General features: G+C 39.1%; 1 protein-coding gene across 6 annotated transcripts in view; it reads right to left on the reverse strand.

Moving 5' to 3' along the window:
* Positions 1-21775, reverse strand: part of NAALADL2 (N-acetylated alpha-linked acidic dipeptidase like 2) — a 410218-nt gene that overhangs the window by 323581 nt on the left and 64862 nt on the right. For 2 of the 6 annotated variants that reach the window (XM_064721337.1, XM_064721336.1), the window contains 3 exons: positions 9825-9901; positions 9656-9689; positions 8957-9093 (listed from right to left, as the gene is read on the reverse strand). The exons of 3 other annotated variants lie outside the window; for them this stretch is intronic. The gene's annotated coding sequence lies outside the window, so the exon portion shown is untranslated. Of the gene's footprint in view, positions 1-8956; positions 9622-9655; positions 9690-9824; positions 9902-21775 lie in introns of all 6 variants that reach the window. One more of the 6 variants, XM_064721338.1, reaches the window with a different exon arrangement.

Here is a 21775-nt window from a genome sequence, read left to right on the forward strand (position 1 = left end):
CAGATTTCATTAATTTCATGGCTCTCAAAAAACACGCTCTGAAATTCTTCATTATGGCCTTATTTTCCCTTGAAGGGAAGTATCCAGGACTTGCATGACTGAGATCATTTGAACATAACCTCATGTTTTTGCTGACATTTGGCTATCCTCACCCTCAGGCAAAGCACTACAGAAATGTATATGGAAATTACTCAGCCAGTAAAGAATCTGGATAGAAATCCCAGCTGTCATATGAGAAATATAGAGGATTACGGGTATCCCAGGCATTTATTAAGTTATACTTCTTTGATATTAAGTTAATCATGAAGACTAAAACCATCTTGCTGATGTTTTTAAGAGGAGGCAACTGAGATGTATCAGATTTTATGCCTTTTGAATTTATCTGTATAGTTATGACAGTCCTACTGCAATGCTGAGCAAAGAAATGCACCTGGGCACTCACACCACCCAGAAGTATCCACATCACAGCACAGTTTGGGTTGTTTTGCCTTTTTTTTTCCACCCACACTCTCTGTTATTAGACAAAACCAGAGTAACTGAATTTCTGAGACTCAGATTCAATTAAACAGCATCTTAGCAGTTGCAACAAGCACAAATGCAGTTACCAGAATTTGATAAAGGAGCTTCAGCACTGGAATCCTCTCTGTCTTTACTGCCTGATGTTTAGAGGCTGTACAAGTATCACACCCTGAATCACACAGCCATTGCTAGGCACACAGCATTTTATTCCACAGCAAACTGAATGCTGCCAGGAGGAAAATCACGTGCTGCTCAAGCACTGAATGTAACTCAACTGCACTGCACAGATCTGCAAAATATGTACAGCCACATATTCCATATCCAGGGCTCTGCCATTGTACGGCAGACTGTAAACCCTAGAAACAATGGAAAGATAAAAAAGAAAATATTAAAAATATCACAGTTTGAAATAGAATTTGTTACAATTTTGGATTGGTAGAGGATTCAATAAAATGGCTTACCACAAAAGAGCATACTTGCATATCGAAACCACTCACCAGTTAGGGAATTCCAGCAGAGGAATTTAATTTTTTTTTGTTAATTAAAAGATGCAGCCAACCTGTGTATCATCATTGAAACCAAGGACTTTATCAAAGTGAAAAGCCCAATTAGCATCAGTCCTCTTTGGATGTATAGGCTAACATATCCCTCATCAGCTCAGTGAAAACCCAAGGGTGCCTCTGCTCTCCAGAACTGCAAAACTAATAAACAATTTCATTTAATTTGAAACAGACTACACTGAAATCCAGTTTACCTCAGAGTAACAGTGGATTGCATGCTTTTCTCCAGGGCACGTGTGGAAAAGTAAGTATTAAAAACCTAATGCATGAAAAAGTACATTGAAGAGACTGGCATTTGCAAATTGAATAGAGTGGCACATTTATCAAATTTGAACACAGCATGCTCAAAATCTCTTCTGAAATGCATTGAAATACGTTTCTCTTACAGCCTTCAAAGTATGTAAATATTTCTCAGCTGAATTAATATGGCATCCAAAAAGTAATTTGTTACTGTTTCTGTTTTTAAGAGGTTGTAATGAAGTGCCAATCTGCTATCCAGTATTTTATTCTGGATCTTTCCATCACCACCAAAAGGACTGTCCAGTGCGAAAAAACTACAAACTGGGAAGAGATTTCACCATTTTCCAGGGGAGCCTTTTATCTCTGGCAAGAAAATGCCTTCCAATTACCATGCTATTCCTATGGCTGTGCTGTCCTATAGCTCTCAGTAACAGAGCTATTACTCCACAACAGTGCTCAGTGTTACACCTTAGCTCAAGCAGATTGGTTTTGGTGCATCCTTAATTGTGGCACAATCCAAATGCATTGTTTTTTCCTTTAAGAAGAGGAATTTAAAAAAAAAAAAAAAGCCCATCCTAGAGACAGAATTATTTCACTGTCTGACAGAAAAGCCCCCAGATGTTATAGTAATAGGCAAGAATAGACAGAAATATGTTTTGGGTGCAGTCTGCAAGTTTTATTAAAAGGGATTTACTATCAAATAAACGGTGACAATAATGTTTTTCTCTATAGGTTAGACCTAATTCCTATAACTTTTGAAACGCTACTGGGAACTAACGTTTTGCTGATGCTGCCCAGTAGAAACAGTAACTTTCCAAAAATTAAATATCCAAATATCTAAATACAGTTCTTTCTAGATTCTCCTAAATCCTAAAACATGAATTAATGCTTTTAAGTCAGGATCAGGAAAATCAGCCAGGTCACTGTGGCCAAGATCAACTGGACTACTCCACAGAGAAATGAAAGATTTGTATTTTCCTATTCTTCACTAGAAACAAAAACACAGAAAAAAACCCACCAAAAAACACAACCACAAAACACATGCCAAAACAGACTACAAGATACAAGACAAGAGAGAGAGAATCATCAGAGAATCACAGGATGTTCTGGGCTAGAAGAGACCTTAAAGCTCACTTCATTCTACCTGCCATGGGCAGGGACACCCTCCACTGTCCCAGGCTGCTCCAAGCCCTGTCCAACCTGGCCCTGGATGATTCCAGGGATGGGGCAGCCACAGCTGCTCTGGGCAATCAGTGCCAGGGTCTCACCTTCCTCACAGTCAAGAATTTCTCCTTAATATCCAATCTAAACCTGCTCTCTTTCAGTCTGACGCTATTCATTCTTGTCCATCACTCCATGCCCTTCTCCAGCTCTCTTGGAGCCCCTTGAGCCTTTTCTTCTCCAGGCTGAACACCCCCAGCTCTCTCAGCCTGGCTCACAGAGATGCTCCAGGCACTGCCAATCCTTGCCTTGCAGGAACCAAACTGGATCTGCCAATCGCAAGATAATAAATCTCATTCCAGGTGACTCCCAAAGCATTTATGTCAATGTTTCCTCAAAGCTTTTGGGTCTCATTAAAACATAAAACCCCAGCCACCACCAAACACAGAAAACAGATTCACTGAACAGTTCTGACCAGTTTTAATTAAGATATATAAACTCTTACAGTTGCACGCCAGCCTGGTGTTTATATGAATAACTTAAGTATTTAATAGATACCTTCACTTTTAATTACCATAAATGTCAAGAGCTTCCTGTCGTATAAGAGCTCCCCAAATGTTTCAATGATTTTTGAGCTTTATCTGAAGTGGTTAACTTTAGGATTTTGTAATGAAACCACCCCTACAACATTTTAAAAATTAACAACCTTCATGCCTACACATTTTCACCCTAAAACATCCAAGGACCTTCACTGAATAATAGCGCCTCTTCTTGCACTTGACATTTATTAGTCATGATTTTAAAGTGAGGAGTACTTAATTACAAATAAAGGATCCCTGACTTTGATAACTCTCAAGGAACTGCTAAGCATGAAATAAAATATGATACTGGAGCCTCCCCTTCAACTTTGCCATGTATATTTCTTTCTTTTCATAATTCCAATAAAATAGGCTGATTGTCAAAGTCTAATTTTAGACTTAACGAAGCAGTAAAGGTTGGGCTGATGAAAAAGAAGCTGGAACAATAACAGTAAAAACATAGTCATGGACTGTGACGATCCAAGAAAAATTTTCTGGCCAATTTGATTTGATTGTGTTGAACAATGACAAAGTATAGAAGCAATTAGAAATCACATCCAGTATTAGTAAGTGACTAAATGCTGGTTAATGGCATTTTGTGCTTCCTGAAGACTGGCAAACTTCTACCCCATTTTTAAACAAGAATTCAATTTTGTCATCGGGATGTACTTTTCCCTTCCATTTAATTGTGGCCAAATAATTTCCTGGATTTTATTTTGCTACTGGCTTTACTATTACAAAACACTATTAATATAAAAGGTTTTTATGAAAAAGTTGTTCACATATATTTGAGCATTGACGGTGACACAAGAAATTAATATGAAAGAAGATTAGCATATGATTTTGGAATAAACAGATACACTTATTTTGGATATATCAATTTTGAAACATATTAATGGAACTGTTAAGGTCTGAAGATGTCCACACCCCCAAACTGAAGGCCACTTTAGCAAGCCCAAAGAACCACAAACTGCTCTGCACGTTGTGAAGAGCTGAAAGCCCAGTTGTTGTAGAATTTTAAAATACACCAACAAAAAATGGCTTTGAATCCTTAAAAACTCACATCACACACACACAGAGAAGTGCTTTATGTCAGTGTTGAGACTGACAGTTATTCACAATGGCTCAGCTGAACACTATGGCAGGGAGTCCTTCTTGACATGAAATTAAATACACTCAGCTTTAACACTTCATAAGCATCTCTGTATTCACCAAGGGTGTGTAATGCCATGGCCACGAACGCACCGGAAAACGCGGAGCCAGAACAATATTTAATATAAATGCTCACAGCCAATTTCCTCAGTGCCTCAAGGTGATAAAAATACACATCTGACTGCTAACACCACGAGCAAATCCAAATTACTATCATGCTTTAAATCAGTACCCTTGATCTTCATGTGGCTGTGAAAATAAAGAGATGGGAGAATTTTCAGGAGGCACAAACAAGAGTCAGCAGCTTCATGCACTTTCTACACTTTAACCTTCTCCTTCAGGGGCTGCAATACTCATGAAGAACTTCTCCCAGCTTACCCCCTCAGGTTTTCAGACAATTAATTACCAGGGAAAATTAATTCACAGGAGATCTTGCAACAGCTTTTCCACTTGGGTATTACTGAACACAAACAGTGAGCATCTGTCTGTACTACCTCCTGTGATTAAAAGTCAAACCTTATAGATTTTTTGTGAGTGCCAAGAAAGTCATGTGTCAAGCTGTCTAACAGAAACCCAGGTTCAGCCAGGATTCCCATGGTAAAGCTTTAATAGCAAGTGCCCATACGAGGCAAATCTTGTTTTACTGACAATCATATGACATGTGGAAATGTCTGAAGGTTGGGTCATTCCCTGTTTCACTCTGACTCTTTCAAATATGAAATTCAGGCAAAATTTTCTGGCAAGAGATACAGCAAGCTCATATTTATTGCTAAGTTTTAGTTTTCAAGATCAAATTCCTTAACGATCTAAAAAAACAAAACTTCCTTTCACAGAAGTACTATCACCACATGTAAAGTAATCCAGGCAAGCTCACCCATCACACAGCAAGGAAAATAGGAACAAAAAAAGCAAGACTACAGCTGGACCGCTCTTCTATTGAAGCTTTGTGCAGTGCATGATCCTTCAAACCCTGACACAGATGCAGCAATTACAGTTCAAGTTTAACATAGCTCCTTTTACTCTGCTCTCACCTTTAAGCAAATTCCTATTTCAGTGAGGGATAGGTTCATCTTTTATCCCTTCCTTCCCCACCATGCTCAGAGATAAGAGGATTTATCAGAGGTAGGAGAGGCAGTACATTTCATGTTTGCTTAGGGCAAGCTCTCCACCTTTCTCTATTCTCACCTTAGTCTTGCTCTAAATTGTACATTCATCCACTGAAGGGCTGTGTTAATCCTGTCCTGTGACCCATTACTTTGGATTAAAATGGAATAAGCTAAAGATGGGAGAGGGTTTCCCTGGCACAGACCAATTTCAATATTCAGAGTAAAATCTTAAAGGATGAAGGAGTAACAGGCATATATTCAACCTAAAAAATGGCTGGCCACACTACAGCAAAGCTGCTTTTCCATTTCTCTGCTCAGATAATCATGATAAATATCAGCAGTTTTTAAAAGGTAGGGTCAGTTACCTGTAATTATGTGCAAGTGCTGGACATCCACTGCAAGATCACAGCACACCTTTTATGTAAAGTGGGGTTGGCTGCTGCACACACTTAACTCACCTGTGCTGTAAGCACTGCTGGAACGAGGAACAGAATCAATTTTCTGGCAAAAATCTAATTCTGAAATTGAGTTTCCCTGAATATTGCAGACTATCACATTTTCTAAGTCTCCTCCCCTTCAGCCTTCCCCCTGATGCTGACTGAATTTGGATTAAGGGTTCTGGAAATCTTTTGCCAAATGTTTACCTGAGCTTTTTTTTGTTTTTTACTTTAACACAGAGAACAGTAAACATGCTTTCAGTAGGCTCCTTTAAATGCTAGTAGTAGAACAGTTTATTTTCCATTTCATTCTAGCAATATTTACTCCATTTAACCAACTGAGTTATAATACTGTGCTCTAAAACAAGACTGGAATCACCAGGTGCCATGCTTGTTTAACCAGAGTCAAAAAACCTTGTCCCACTTGTAGAAAAGAAGATTTTCAACGTTTTCCATCCCAATTTTACTTGTATCTACTGAGACAGACTGCCTGGAGAACAGCAGAAAGAGCAGCACATTCACAGCATCAATCAGCAACACCAAGGCACCTTCTCATCTTTGAGTACCACCAGCTTAAAACTTGAAAATAACCAAAGGGGAAGCAAAGGTGCCACATCCCAAAAATGAGAGCGGGTTTTGTTTCTCTTTCAGAAGAATAAAATGGGAGTAACTGGTGGATGGGGATGGCAAGCATGTGGAGCAGAGCCTGGAGCAGTGCTGCTTTTCACAGGTAACTGAGAAATTGCTCCAGTTGTCCCAGGGAATTTGTGGAGAAGAGTTTTCATCCAGAGGCAGCTTTGCATCTCTGACACTTGCTTAGAGAATCTGCCAGTGATAAGCAAAGGGAAATCAGCCAAGAACTGATTTACCCGTGACTTTAACAGGAGATCCCATTCGACCAACAGCAAGGCCCAGTTTATCTCCAAAAGGCTTGTCAATTATTTTTGACCAGGTCAGCCTAATGCTGTAAATCAGATCATTTAACTACTGTCTTGTTCTTGTTTCTGACTTCAAACATCAGCCCAGTTTCTCTGCATTGCCACTGCTTCGCATAAACACTAGGCAAGTTTTAAAAATTACATATTATGACCACATCTTCAGTGCCATTCTGAATCTTTAATTAATAACAAATATAAATTATCTATTGAAAATAGTATTGTATGTCTAGCAAATTAAAATTTAACAATTATTTAAATTCAATACTTTTAAGTCCTGGAAACACTGAAATTAGTCAAGTAAAAAAATTATTTTAAACTCATGCACTGGAAAGCACATTTTGTGCACTTCATTTCATTTTATAGTCTCTAAAAACTATTACAATTTTTAATAAACTTGTATCTGGGATTTGAAGCCAAACACTGATGCTCAAAAGGCACAAATTATTAACTAAGAGACACCCAAAGTGGTAATAAAATCTATTCCCCAGTGGTAAATTGCAAATGGGCTGCAAAAATTACATTTTATTAATCCAGCTGCAATTAAACAATAACAGCTGTATAACTTGTATTGCAATGCCCCACTTTCAGGGAGATGGCAAATATTGTTCATTATTCATTATATATTGCTGATTGGCAAACATTTTTCTCAGTCCAGCAGTGAGGTCTCTTGGGTATGACTGCTTCTCTTTATGACTGCAAACTGAGTTCTCCTGGTGTCTTGGGGTTTGCAAATGCTACGAGTCTGTCTTTCCTCTAAGATGTTCCACATTTCAAAGAGAATGATAAATTTCTGCTGAAGCCAACAAAACTTAAGCAACACATACATATAGACAAGTATCTGGCTAACAAGTTTTTAAAGTGTTACTGACAGCTACTTACTTTTCTACAATTAATAATCCGTATCACAGGCTCCATCTCTTTCTTGGGATAATACACTCAAATGTTTGGCAGGTATGAAAATGAGAAGCAAAGACAAATACTATCTAAAATCTGGCTGAGAAATGTACACAAGCACACATTAATTTTTACAATGAAAAATTGCAGCTACCAAAATCTTCCTTCTTTGGAATGAATATTACATGCAGTAGATAAAATATGGACATCATTCTGCTTCCATATTTTTTGCAATGCTCTAAATACTGCACTGTAAACATTAGGGCAGCTAGTAGAACATCACAGTAAGATAAAACTGGGATAATTTCTGGAAACAGACACAAAACAACAGTGTATGGTATATAACAATCAAATATTGGCATTCTGCTGCGTACATCTGACCATCCTAACTACTCAGCTTCATCAGGATCCTGATGGCTCTAGCTCCAGCAAATCTGCTTTGGAATTCTCCATTTAAAATTAATTTTAATGGAAATGTTGTCTGCAGTCCACAATGGTTTTAATTAACTTTTACTCAATTTCTGTCAGTTTTTTTAAGCATACAGTAAAGACAGCTCTGACTCCTACCTGAGACTAAGATCATACTGAACTCTTCAGCCCTGGTTCTATCTCTGAGTAGACAGTAACTGTTAGCTGGTTAACCTTTTGTAAAGCCAGTGATCTGAAGAGCACAAAACCAACAAAAACAACTTTTATTTCACATCCTGATACAACCAAAGTAAATAGTTGGGTATGTCTGACAACAACAACAATACTATGCATTGTGAAGGAAATTAACTCTACCCCAGTCAAAGCCAGCACAGATCCAATGCCTGGTTTATCTTTGTGTGTACTTTAGGAAATTATTTACACATATACAAGTCATCAGGACTGATGCTCATCCCTCAATGAGGCCAGCACAGCCAAAAGGGGATCTCCACTTCTGGGTACCAGGGATCCATTGTGACCAATCCTTACCAAGGCTGGGCACAGAGAAACAAGCAGCTGGAAAATTCATTTCTCATTAATTACTGCCCTTCTCCTGTCCCTTCACCCAAAGGAAAAAAACCCATGGTTTTGGTGAGAAAGTAGGCAGAGGTTTGCCAAATAAATGCATGTCTATCAACAAGATGTTTTCTGCTTAAAGTGTATAGTCTGACAACAATAAAAGATGGCTTTACCAGACTAGTAGCAAAAAAAAAAAAATACTCTGGAATTTAAACAAGGTTTCTTCACAATCATTTTTTTCCCCCTCATTCCTTCACATCTTCCTAGGTCAGGCAAACAAAGGCAGGGTTCTAATTTCTCCCCTGCTATTCACTGCATTTTTCTTTGCTTTCACTAACAGAGTATCTCAAACGCATTGACAACAATATCAACTTCCTGACTTACCTACATCATCTCTGATGTTCAGTGGGTAAGTGACAGAACATGAAAATCTATTTTTAAAAGCACATGGAAAGCTAGTAATGGCAAGCTGTCTTCTCCTTGTTACAGGGTTATTGTCAGAGTAGGAATTACCATTCCATCTGAAATAAAAAGGCTGCTATTAGAGTATTGTTTACTTATAAAATATTAGTAATCCTTATTTCTTGTCACATCACATTTTCTAGGTAAAACTTTCAGACTGACAATTCATAATCACTACTACAGAGAATGACTTCAGAGTGTTCCTTCCACAACAGCGGAAATAATCCTTGACTTGCAGACACAAGAACTGGGTTATGAATATACTTTCATCCCAAAAAATCCAAATCTCCCACTTAATCTGAAGATCTGTGAAAGTCTTGATGTAGACCTGAGCCAGGACCTTTTCTCCTGATGAAACATCTTTCCTTCTCCTTGCCAAAATTCTACTAAATCCATCAAAAAGTCTACAGAGATGTGACAGTCTCTACTAAGCTTGCAGCTGTCTTCAAACCTCACGCACACTGTGGCATTTTCAAGATCAGAAATGCACATTTTGAAGGCTTCCTGTTGACCCAAGGCAGCTTCACAGAGTGGTACATCTGAGGATGGGGAGGAGGACAGCACCAGGCTGCCTGCTTGCAAAGCCCCTGAAGGAAAGAGCAGGACACTTCACAGACCTACCTGAGAGAAAGGAAGGAGCAAGGGAAAAAAGCATCTAAGAAGGAAAAAAAAAAAAAAAATCAGGGCACAACATTGATTTTTTACTCTTTTCAGTGAATTCATTAATTCACTGACACAAAAACAGTCATCTAAGAATGTCAGATGAATGCACATTTTCAACTTTACTCACCAGCTGAGTCCCTCAAAATTGCATTTACCATGTGCTGCATGAGCTTCACTTCTTCATAACCTTACTTCTAATATGACCTAATATGATCAAACAGTTTAATTAATAGAAGAATGGTAGCTGGTATGGGGGTGGTGGTTTTGTGTGGTTTGATTTTTTTTAACATATTTTTTAAAATAAAGAAATATGCCAGTAGTCATGAGTTGACATTTCCAGGCCACAACACTAAACTGACCCACTCAAAGGAATTTTTTCTTAAATTCTGTAATTTTGTATTCAACCCTAAACCAATTCAGCATGGAGTACAAGAAGACATCATGACCTTATTACATAAAATCTATATAAAAAACATTGTGCATTCTGAACTTGAAGTCATTTGGGGAGAACGAACAGAACCCCACTTTTTGCACACAGCTGGCGGGTGGTAGAGGAAAAAATCAGTTTATCTCTTCTTATTCCTGATTTTCCAGTAGAGAAAAAAATCTTAAAAATGGGAACCATCTCAGCTTTAAGAAGGGGTTTACAGCTTGTGCACACCCTGAGTCCTGCATTCCCTGGCAGGCTCTCATGCCAAGTCCAGTGCTCTGCCTATTTCTCTAGACCAGGCTAAAATGCACAGACTGCCCCCAAGTACACGACCTTTTCAAAAATTTTCACTACACAGAACTTTTATTTTCACCACAAAGTTTACCATTACCTTGCTTGCTGCTCAGTGAAATATTTTCAAAGGACCTCAAGCATTACAGACACTTTCCATTAAGAGAAACTCAGGAAAACTTTCCATTCAGATAAGCTCAGGAAAAAAATAAAAAAAAATAAATATGTAAGGCCTAAATGTAAGAACACCCAGCAGGCTCTGCCACATTAGAGCAGTGTGGGTTCCCGAATTCAGCTCTCAAAGAACCCAAATACAACAATAATGATCTTGGCACAGGGCATTTCCTGCAGATTAATGACCAGCAGGGAGGAGTTGATGGCCCACAGCGAAGCCAAGGGCCATTAACCCCAGCCAGTCATTAATCCCCAGGAAATGCCCTGTGCCAAGATCATTTTCCCATTTCAAAATGAAAAGCAGCAGAGACCATATAGGTTGTTTTGTTTTGTTTTAATGAATGATGCTATTCAGCTGTTATCTCCAGGGTGTAACACCTCTGCAAGTTAACTTGCCATGGTTTAACTAGGAGGATGAGAGTGCAGAGGATGGGCAGAGCACAGGGCCCAAGCAGAAAACACTGCTTGTACACCAGGCTGACAGCAATTAGGGGATGGCTGCAGCCCTGTTCCTTGCTCAGAAACACGAAGTGCTGAATCACTGTGTCATGAGCAAAGATGTTGTTCTGAGCTGCATTTAATCATTCCCAACTGTGCTGCTGAGCACACTCTCTGTAATAAGACACATTTTGCCTCGTCCTCGCACAAAACGAGGATGTTGCTCCAGAGCAGTCAGTGCCATGGACTGTGTAACACTTCACTGAAGAAAAGGGGCAGTTATAATCAGTACCATTCCTGTCACATACACCTCCTGCTAACTCATACATCCCAAAGATCACATCCCAAAAACACCCCTACCACGAAAACACAAAATAATGTCTGATTTGCATGTAGAATTTCATAGGAGGTCTGAGTTTATAGCATGTAACTATGGATTAGCATAGACATACAGTAAAAGAGAACAGTAAATCCATGTTTACAAGCTGACCTGTCATCATAAACTTCAGTCTTCCATTAACAGGCAATCTGAGTGCTTTGCTATGGTGTTTTTTCAGAATGGGTTGCAAAACAGATGGCTGGGGGGGTTCCCAGTGCAGCTCATGAGTGAAGCCAACTCTGCAGGTACAGCTGGGATCCCATAAAATAATCCTTGTGTACCTTGGACCCCTGATGGATTTCACACAGTATCCTCCAAGATTGCCATTTTGAAGGTAAGAAATTTGCACACAGAGGGACAATTTCCAAGGGCATCAGGTGAATAGCCACCTTTGAGACACTGAACCTTATCAATGAAATCCATACAGCCTGTCACCAAACTGGCTGGGTGTGCAGGAGCAAGCCCCAAATTCCCTTAAGTACATGCTTTTAGGAACATTTCTGTATGTTGACAGTATAGGGATGTAGAGAAAGGCAGTCTTATCTATAAATTTAGTGTATCACTGGGTTATCATGACTGCACGTCGCTGTGCCTAATTTTGTTGGTCTATAATCATGCAATTAAAGCTCCTCACTAACAGCATTATCACTGCTTTAAATACCAATATATCACCAGACTTCAGGTTAAGAGACTTTGTTCTATAAATACCATCCTAGTGTTTTACAAATTAAATGATGTCTCGCATGAAAAAACGACACAGCAGAACAAAAGCCTTAAAAATTATTCTAAGCAAGTAATATCCAAGAAATTCTAGTATTGTCTTACTTGTGAATTGTGTCGTCTCTGACTAAACACAGTCTAACACCTGTGAAAGACACTATTGCTCAGATTTTTAAGCTGAGTTTACAGCACAGAGTATCCTATCCCATTCCCTTCCTCATCCTCTGTAAAGTGTCATTTTCAAAGACAAGGCCACATGAAAATAGATTTTTCTGTACTAGGGAAGAATTTACACATGTTTTATTTAGCAGTAAACAACTGTGTGTGGTTACCTGCTCTTACAGTCCCTGATCCTATAGAAGTTAACAAGAATCCTAACCCCATCCAAGGAAAGGAGCACATCCAGTACTTTGGAATATTGGGCTCTCATCAAGTCCATATGTGAGCAGAGGGGAACGATCCCAGCACTCTTCTAACAAGTGTTTGTGGTCCTCTGCTTATACATAATTTACTGGAAATAAAAATAATACATGAAATAATTCAGGAGGGACTGGGTAAAACCAGCAGTGCTTTTCAGGAATTTGTTGCCCAGCTGCTACAAAGATCAGCTCTCCTAACCTGTTGATTAGCCTGATCCATTTATTCCCACAATGAAAAGCAGAGCTGAAGGGATTTCTGCATTTAAGTGAGCAGCACATCCAAACCCACAGTGCATTAACAGACACCAGATTATCCACTCTGCTTGTCCACAGAGTGCAGCAGTGCTCCATAAACCAATACAAATAATGCACATCACTAATTCAGCTCCTTGTCCACAGATGTACCCACACATCACAGCAAGCCAGACACGTGCTCCAGAAAATGCAGCTTTGAGCCTCTTGCCCCAGTCTCCTACAGATATATCAAATTGGGAAAACATAAAGAGAAAGGTGAAAAACTAGATTATGATGAATGAAAGAGACCAGTCTCTTCAATGGAGAGGGAAAAATGCTTATTTATGCTGATACAAATCTAGCAAAACTTACTGAGTTTTGGAAAAGTCACTAACCAATACTATATTATTTGTTAGCATACAGTATTCAGACAGAAAAGGCAATGCTAAGATGAACTGCATTGTTTTGATTACATTTGAAATTTAAACCTTATTAAATTGAAGATATTAACTGAACACAGTAGATATTAATACAGACAAGTGTTCCACAATAACCAATCACTATTCAGCATGAACTTTCTGCCCTAACTTTTTGTAATCAATACTCTCATGCCTCAATAGATAGCTCTTTTTAGAAAATACTTTGGTCCCAAGTAAGAAACCAGTTATTGCCTCAATATGAAAGCAAATCTCTCACCTTGGTGTGCACAAGCAACACTTGAATTCTGTCAGTCCCATGTCTTGGATGTTCTGGTCAAAATTACAGAACACATCAATAATCTCAACAGTTGACAGAACAGTGGACAGAGGAAAGCTTAAATAGTTATTCTTTCAGCAAAATCTTTGAATGCTAATGCAAAAATCTTTTCAACAGGAAAACAATTCCTTCTTTGCTAACTGTGTGATCTTCAATTGCTGGCAATGTTTATTTGTGCTACAGCATTCCAGAAGACATATAATTTGTTAAAAATTTCTGCAAAATTTTTTAAAATTTGCTCAAGTTGGAAGCACAAGTTCCAGATTAAATTTAAGAATAACATAAACATATATATTATGTATACACATATATATATGCACACATATTCCCTTGAAATCATTCTTAAAAGCTCCTCTGATAGATAAAATAAATGAGAACAGTTCTAGAAGAGCTAAGACCTCTACTGAGCAGCCTCCCAAGTCATTCTCACACTCAGGAAGAAAGGTTATATGATGGGTAGTTAGTTGGCAGGTGTGCAAAAGGCTGCAGGTGTTTGGGGGAGAGGTACTTTGGGGACAGGTTTTCCATCCACACATCACATTCTTTCATCCTTTAGCTTGAAGCTGAGAGACAACAAGAGAGGGTTTTTTCCCTGGGGTAAAAAGAAAATCACTTACACAGAAAACAGAAAGTAATTTATGTAGAAAATAGAAGAAACCAAATTTTCTCATATATAGCTGAGGAGGCTTTTAAGAATTCCAGGAGCTTTTCAAGAAAAGATGTTTCCTTAAATATTACCTGTTCTCAACTATTGGTAATTCAGTTCTAAGCCTGAATGGGACTAACCAGGTCAACAATGATCACTGCAATTTACAGAAAAGTGAAGAGATTGTTCTCAAAACTAACAAGCAGGATACACACACACACAAAATTCAACCCTCTACACAACTACTACAAAGGCACATTGTACTGCCTGCAGCTTTTACTTTGAAGGTCAAATATTCTCCAAGTCATCAAAAGAAATTGCTCTTCAAAAGGTGAGAATAACAGTGCCTGTGTACAGAAATGTTCTGCCCAGCTATTTTGTGCAGTGAGGCCCAATGATAGCCTTTTCCATCCCTAGCTGGGAACTGCAGGCCAAATGTCATGCTAAGATAATAACAGGCTGATTTTAAAATATCAAGAAGCAGCTTGAAAGTGAAAAACAACTTCCAGAGGATGAAGAAATGGCAGTATTTCCATACAACTGCAGACCGAGAACAAATTATTTGCACCATCTTTGTTCCTCTAATTTATCAATCTGTAATTACTGTCATTGTCATAATAATTTGTATTGGTTCTAATTTGTCCAATTAAGGAAGAGGCAGATGCTAAAATGCAAATTACACAATTACAAGTAGGAGTGTTACTGATGTGTATGCTCCAGTCAGTCATGGTCCTTCGAGTGGACAGCTTCTCTTCACCTCTGTGGATGCAGAATTCCACATCCTTCTAATATTTTTCCCATAAACAAACACTAATCTGTAACAGTGTGATGTCATGGTATTTATTCCAATACTAATCAACATGCAAAAAAGCTCCCAACTACTGAAATTGTTCCATTGTGTCAAAGCTAATAATGCTGACTCTTAGTACACTATTTTCTTGAGCAGGTAAGAAAAGTTAAAATTCAACAGAAAAAAACAACAATTAAAAAATTAGGACTATACTGACCTGTGCTTTTCCACTAAGTTTCCACAGTCTTCCCAGAGCAATTTTTGTCTCTGACTGTGGAATTTAAAGTTTTCACATCACCCTTGAGGTGCTGGCTCTCAGGAACAGCTGACACAGGCATTCCTACACCCAGGTGCAGGTTTTTGGTGGGAACACAATAAAAAGCTTCCAAGCCTACTCCTCACCATTTCTCTTGCATGCCAACACTATCACCATCCATTCACATCTCTTCATTAACATTCTCATTTGGCATTACTGATAGGGGTTAATTTTGCAAGGATGGATGAATGCCTGAGCTCTCCTCGATCTTACATCACTGCTGACCTCCAGAAGATCCTGCTCATCTTTTCACTTTCACCCCTGCTGTGAAAAGCAGAAAAGCTCAAAGGCTGTTTTGCCTCTCAATCTCACCCCGATTACTGAGAATTCTGGGGCTGCACACTCTTGTTTACAGTTCTCTAAAAGCATCAGGAATGTTCTTTCCCTTTCTCCACCCACAATTAAGAGGGAGTCAATGCTATATCCCTCACTCATCCCCTATTTCCACAGTGAAATGACTCATTTGAGAGCAGAATTTTTCTCCAAACCAGATCAAGCAGAAGGGGAATGCTGTTCTTGTAGTGCTGCTGTTAGAAACAGATTGAAATAGGACTGAAGGACTTTCTGGTCACAGCAGCACAGTATGGTGTGATTTCCATCATTCTTGGCTGGTCTCTTTAAATACCTTGTTTCAAATATCACTTCCACATCTCCCCTCAGTGAAGTTCATAAATAACTCCATCCTACAAAACGGAAATGTAGATTTTTGAAAGTTCAGCAGCTCAGAGGCATTTCCAACTCATTAGTTTGTTGGATTTCGTTTTGGGCTTTTTTGTAATCCTTTAAAAATACATGGATAATTCCATTACTTAACATCCCTTTTTCTCACTGTAGAGGCAAAGGTCATCACATATTTGGTCCTAAAATATTTTCTTTGTGTGTCCTTTTTACTCCATAAGTAAAGCAGTTAAAGAGCCCCCCGCTGACTTTATTTACTTCCTTATTTATTCTGCAGCAGCCAGACACATGCCTGTTTGCACTGTTCCTGAGAGCTGTTCCTGCTAAAAGGTAATCTAATTGAGCCAGAGCCTTCAACACATCAAGCAGATGGCTATAAATAATGCAGAGATGCTGAACTTAGTGGAGCCATCACAAAAAACATTCACACCAGTCAGTCCAACTTGTTAGAACATCTTTAGTCCGAGTCACGCTACACACATCTTTACAGCTAACTCAGGAAATTCGAGATCCATTTGTCAATGTGGCAGATTCTTCTTTGTCCATCTGTAAAACAAATAGTCTGTGCACTTGTACAGCCCCTAAAGTTCTGTTTCTACTTACACTGCTTTGAAAAACTTGTGCTGAATACATAAACTGGGAAATACTGGACACTCCGAAAAACAACAACAAAGAAAAATAACCACAAAACACAAACCAGCTGAACCTGCGCACTTTTTACACTACAGATTATCACATGAATGTTCAAATAATGAGACTTTTTTCTTTATTAAAACAGAAATCACAGCATTGTAGGATACAGAAAAGTATTTGTTTGCTTCAGTGCTAACTTCTCAGACTGCTGTCTGTCAGCCGCTCAGTGTGGATTCTTGTCTAGAAATTCTGGTTTTAGAGGGGAAAATAAAAATAAGAAGAAAAAGAATAAAAACTGGGACTTGTATTTTTCAGCTTTAGCTAATAAGAAAGCCTGCAGGTTTCTATTTCCCATTCCTTTACCACTTTCTTCTCCTATTTATGTGTGTGTCTCTGTAGCACACTTTTAAGAGTGGCAAACAGCCCTACAAAATTTAGCTAGCATGTCAGAGTTACTTCTGATTTTATCTTTAAACAGATTTCAATAGCAATCTCTTCATTTGAATAAAAGCTTGCTTAGCTCTTCTGCAGAGAAAAAGCCCGAAGAATCACGCATCCCTCTCCTATTGCAAAAGACTTTATAAACATATAAAGATAGTTTGTCTTTAAAAAAGAAACACTTTAGGAGCCATTTAAAACCATTTCACCGCTTTTTAAAATGTATGTTTTCATAATCTGCTGCTTGTATAGAAAGCTAACAAGTAAAAGAAAGTGGAAATTCATGTCACAAACATTAAGTCTTTCAGGTTTCCACCAGCTACAGAACAAAAACAGCCTTAAGTCATCAACCACCATTTACCCCTTTTTTTTAAAGGAAGTTTGGGATTCAAACTTCCAGTCAACTCAAGCAGTAATCATCTCAAAGAACAACTACAAATACATTAAGCAGGCTCCATCTCTAACCTCTCCCTTCCAGCAGAAGCAGCCAGAAGTAAACCTCAGGGAGCAGGATATTAGTCTACCTCTCTGCTTCAAGCAAGCCCACAAAAAAGAGATTTAAGGGAGCTGGGAAAGCTGACAAAGATTAACAGGAATATCAACACTGGGAAAAATAACACAGGAGATAGCGAGAGCTGATGCAAGCCACTCTTCATAAAGTAAAATAAGCTTCTCATTAGCTTCTAAATTCAGGTATCAGATAAATATAAATAAATTTATTTCAAATATTTTTTTGTCTGTCCATTCCTGTAATTCCATAGCGGTTTGACAAACCATATATTGCCCTACATGACTTTTCTTCTCATTGTCACTCTTTTTTTTTTCTTTTGAAATTACCAAGTTTCTTGTCAGTACTGTTCTTGGGAACAGTACTGACATTATTTTACCATTTGGGAAACAACCCATAGAAACAATTAGCCCTTACCACTTTCAGTGACACAGAACACAGCTCCAAGTGCAGCCAAATCTTCACACCAAGGGAAGCAGTGCCAGTGCTTTGTACACCCACTACAAAGAATCCCAAAGTGCCACTCCAAAGAAGGTAAGCAGACAAATTTAGCTTCTGTTCACTAATATGGATTTATGGTTATTTGTACATATATGTATCACATATGTACTGCATTTTTAAAGGAATGTAAGGCAACATGGATTAAGGAGGAACATGAAATAGATTTTAAAAAAGAGAAAAACTGAATAACTGATGACTGACTGTACGGTGCCTACTTGCTTTGATAGTAGTACCAGTAGAAGTAATCTGCATGTTAATTAAGCCATGACTGAAGTGAAACCCATTAATTTTGCAAGAGATCTCCCTGCCATTGATGGGTTCCCCAGTAACTGCTCAGTACTTGTTTTCCCCTGCCATAAACTCTGCTCCAATGCTGCTGTAAGTTACATTGCAACTAAACAAAAATCTGCTTAAGGGGAAGAATGGCAAGTGTTTGCCTTTCAAGGATAAAGAAAAGCCTTGCAAGAAAGCTTTCTAGATAATTCTAGAAGAAAGCTTCTAAAGGGGAAAATGAAGGGACAAAATGAGAAGATAAATGTAGACAATTCTAAACAAAACATTCCCACAACAAACATTTTTCAACTGCTTCTAATGGGTTTTATTTGCTTTTGCTTCTTCTTTTCACATATTAAAATAAATTTACTGTATTATGCATTTTATTTCTTGCAGCGATGTATGAGTCTTCTCTAACCTTTTCCTTGAGATGTAACTAAAGTGCATCTCAAGTGGTTTTGTCACGGTTTTCACACATTATCAAGTTCTGGTAGTCATATGAATTCTGCTAATATTTAGCTAGGAATACACAACATAAAATTATTTCAGTATGAATCACGCCTCAGCACTCCACATAAACATCCCTGATGTTTCACATTTGCATCCCCTACTTATGGCTCTTAAGCTGCCAAGCATATGGTTTTAGACAAGATTAAAGACAGATTTAGAGAGATACAGGGTACATCTATCTACACCACCTTCCACCAATATTACTTAATACCAGATATATTCAAGGGAAAAAACCCCAAGTTTTAGCTAGAAAATAATATGCCTTCATTGGTATTGGAGTACCTAGAGAGGTTCACATCCCTCACCACCAACCCCTGTGAGGTTCCTCATGCATCTGGTGACACACAAACCACAATTCAACAGTGTGTGAGAAAAATGGGATTCTGGAATGGCCCTCCAGGACCTGTACATGGGCAGGCACAGCCTGGCAGCCCCATGCACCAACCTGTGAATGGGCAGGAAGCTTTTGCACGACTCCCAAAAACTTGCCAGGTGTAACACAGAGCCCTGAGCTGCTGTCCCTGCCCCTGCAGAACACAAATCGTATCCCCAGGAGTGGTGACTAGGTCCAAGGTTTGGGAATTCCCAACCTACAAACAGGCTTTATAATTGCATGCCCTCTCTGCAAAACACTGGAAGATCCATACAGATGGGACACTGAATAAAGGAGGCTTCAGATAAATCTTTGTAAGCATCACACCTGCAGAGTGACTAATACAATGCAATGCACTTCCTAAATATTTCAGAGGATACTGAGTCCACTAAAATACAAACCAAGACTCAGTTCTACGTAGCAAGTGGGAACAGCCTCTCCTGCTGCCCCCTGAAAGTGCAGCCACAGCTTTTCCCACTGGGGTCACACATCTGCCTGCCAGATGTGAGCCAGTGCTCTGACACTGCTTCTCCTCATCCTCTGCCTGGAGGAAGGTCCCCTCAACACAAAACCCAACAGCAAGGGTTTTGCTTTAAACTTGGGTGAACCCTCAGACACTGGCAGCGACCAATTGGTTTTCTCTCCAGAGATTTTGTTTGGTTTTCCTGGGCAGCCAAAGCAAACCTGGCAGCATGTCAGGTGTTTCCTGCCCCGTGTACAAACAGCACCCAAGTTAATTATTATCTGTCCTAGCAAAAAAGTTATAAATTCAGCAGCACCAGCAGGAAGAAAAAGAGGGTATTTATACCCTATTACATAAAAGGAGGATCTTAAACCTTTAGAAATAACATGTGGGGTTCAAGGAAGCCATAATGTTAAACCTACCAACAGTTTTAACCAGTTTAGACTTGAAAAGCACTGTACTGGCCCTCAGTCCTGCTGACCCCACTGGCTCCATTTCCTTTCAGTGCTGGCCCTGTCCCCCACTGCCCAACCAAGCACATCTGGATTTCACAACCCTGGGCAAGAAGCAGAGAAAAGCCAAGCAGCCACTGAAGCACTCCCAAGCTGGAAACCCAACACTGTGTTGTTGAAATTTCCAAATAATCACCACCAATTCAAATAACCTTAATACATGCAGAAAACATGTACTGTACCACAAAACTTTGATCAGTTGTTTCAATGACCACACAGAAAATGATCACCATTAAATCAGCAGGCTTCACCCAAAGTTCTCATCATCCTGAGAGCAGGAGGCAGCAGGTAACACAGCCTGGGTGATGTGATTCACCTCAGTTATTTTTAATTCCCTTTGAGGCTTCTTAACAGCAGTTCAACAGAGTTTAACAGAGAAGGGACACACAATTTCCAGAACACCACACTTTGAATCTGTCCCAGAATGAATAACTGGATGGAAGTTTAGAAAATGAAAAACACCAAGCCAGCCTCATAGATCCATAATTGAATGCCCCACAATGGCACAAGTTGGGCAAGTCAGCAATATATTTTTACACCTTAAGCTTTTAAGTGGCAGAATGGAGACTTGGGAGATATTCCTGGTTCCATCTATCCATCAGGCAGCTACAAGCTGCATTAGTCTAACACACCAGGAAGATGGAGCCCAATGAGACAGTAAATTGATGCTACTCTGAAACTCTAAAGCAGCACCAGAATCAACATTGTCCCTTGTGTGGTACCCAACACTTGCTTTGCTAAATCCTGAGCTCTCAGCATTCCCTCACCACCAACCACAACAAACATCCAGTGCTGCCAGAGCACACACAACAGCAGTCCTGGTGTGCAAATAAAACATTTCATCAACTAACAACTGGAGATTTATGAAAATCAGTGTCAGAGTGTCACTGCACAATGTCTTTTTCACTGTCCCTTTCCCTACTCCTGTATCCCTGGATACAGGAGTCAATTATTCACAGGGTTTTTTCACTCCCACTGCCCGGCCTTTCAGCAGAGGCACACCTTACCCCACAGCACTCTCTTCTCTGCAAGTCAGGAGCTTTTCCTTTGCCACGGGTCATCTGCCACTACCAAGCAGAAGCATTACTTTGTTCTAATGATATTAATGTCCAGAGCAACTGCATTTCAACACTGATTTTCCCAACAACCCTACATAACATTGCCCCATTAATAACACACGCATAAGGCCAAATGCATCTCCTTTAGGCTAACAGTTACAATGATTACTACTATCTACAGATCCATAGGCCAATTATACTTTATTTAACCACAAGGGTTATTATACAGGCAACTCTGGAGAAAAATAATTTCCTTCACCTAATTATTAAAAAAGCAAAGCCAAACAAACCACAGACAAAAACAACAAAAAAATCCTCCAAAACAAACAAAGAACCACCAAAACCACTTTGGCCTTCTTGTATGCAGTTTTTGTTTTATTAATTTGAATCACAGAATCTTTAAGGTTGAAAGGGACTTGTGGATGTCATCCAATCCAACCTCCCCCACCAAGGCTCTTGCAGGGGGTTCCTATATTCACATGTCACACCTACAAACCAAGGAGCATAAGCACACTGACATAAAGTCTGATATTGAGTT

The sequence above is a fragment of the Zonotrichia leucophrys genome, chromosome 9 (assembly GCF_028769735.1).
Source record: "Zonotrichia leucophrys gambelii isolate GWCS_2022_RI chromosome 9, RI_Zleu_2.0, whole genome shotgun sequence".
Classification (NCBI taxonomy): Eukaryota; Metazoa; Chordata; class Aves; order Passeriformes; family Passerellidae; genus Zonotrichia; species Zonotrichia leucophrys.